The following is a 1,515-nucleotide window of genomic DNA, read 5'->3' as shown; positions in this document are numbered from 1 at the left end:
GGGGGGGGGGGGGGGAGCGAAATTGGGAAATCTCGATCGAGCGTATCCCAGATATTTTTCTCACCACTTCCCACCACTTCAAGTCCCCTTCGTCTTCGACGCAGCGACACGATGTCACGCGACGAGTTATGACGAGTTACTCTCGCGTGGTGTGTAACTTTGTACAGGTTTTTAGGTGGCGAGCGGTTAAAAGCGGCACGGACGACGATTCATTTAAAACACGTTATAAGCGGAGTGGTAATGGCCTGTCGACCATAATTGTCGATCCTCTTAAACATCTCCTCGATGCGTGTTCACGTGGTTTCGAGAAAGAGAGAGAGAGAGAGAGCGGCGTTTTTTACTCGCATTTATTAACTGCAGATATATCGATAAGCGTGCGCAAGCTTCTTTCTGGGCTTTTTCAGCCGCCTTAACCGAATACGTGAGGGAGATCCGAGTATCGAGCCTTCCCTCGATGGGCGAACTCTCGTAAATGCTTTAAGGTTTCGTCGTCGCGCGAATTCTTTTTTTTCCATTCGTGAACCGCCGCTTCCGTGACAATTAATCGGCCCTCGGAATTTCTGGGCTGCGATTGGGATGTCGGTCACGATTTTAAACTGGTTGAAAGAAACAAAGACGAGGATGAAATATATATTCGATTCCCCCGAATCAAATTTGATTTCCATTTTTCGTCATAATAATAAGAGTTGTTCAAATTAAAAGGGGGAAAAAATCGTTAAAAAATTTTTAATCACGTTCCAACTCGGAGATCCTGTACGCAAGTCACTAGGATTACTACAAAAGATTAAAGTCGATTTATCGAGCGACTACCGTGTTGTCCCCGTTGCAGTTTATCTAAATTATAGCTCAGCCGTTCGTAACAACACGTTACTCCTTCCCCCCCCCCTCTCTCTCTCTCTCTTGCCAACAAATCTGTAAACATCGATCTATCGGAACGTGCGCGCGGGAAGTTGCAGCCAAGAAGTTCAGCCGGTGGCCGATCTTCGATAACGAGGTGTTATTTTCTTAATAGATTTCCATTATAATATATTCTAACCGATCTGTTGAAAAACACACACACACACACGCACGCACGAAGGAATAATTAAATCGTGGGAGACGAATCGAAAGAATCGAAGATGGAAAAAAAAAAAAAAAAAAAGAAAGAGGAAGAAAGAGTAAGCAAACTTTTCCAATCTCTCTCCGATTGCTCTCGTCTACCTGCGGACAGGGGGGAAGAGATAACGAGAGCCGGTGCCCTTCGAAACATTTGACGAGTGTTTCGTGCGAGGCCACGAGCGAGGAAGGATGCCTCGGCCCTAAAAAAAAAAAAAAAAAAAAAAAAAAATCAGCCCCCGGAACGATGCAGCCGCTCGTGTGGGGTGAGACGAACCGTGGAGGAGAAGATCCCAGGGACAGAGAAAGGGGGAGGGAGGGAGGGAGAGAGAAAGAGAAAGAGAGAGAGAGAGAGAGAGAGACTGGTAATTTATAATGTGTAATATGTAAAGTGGTAATGGACGGCCGGTTGTAGTGGTC

General features: G+C 45.9%; 1 protein-coding gene across 3 annotated transcripts in view; it reads right to left on the bottom strand.

Annotated features, from left to right (window-relative positions):
* LOC116185332 overlaps positions 1 to 1,515 on the bottom strand; it is a 65,721-nt gene that overhangs the window by 36,813 nt on the left and 27,393 nt on the right. The window lies entirely within an intron of this gene.

The sequence above is a fragment of the Apis dorsata genome, unplaced genomic scaffold (assembly GCF_000469605.1).
Source record: "Apis dorsata unplaced genomic scaffold, Apis dorsata 1.3 scaffold_162, whole genome shotgun sequence".
Lineage (NCBI taxonomy): Eukaryota > Metazoa > Arthropoda > Insecta > Hymenoptera > Apidae > Apis > Apis dorsata.
This window is presented reverse-complemented; position numbering and strand designations above follow the sequence as displayed.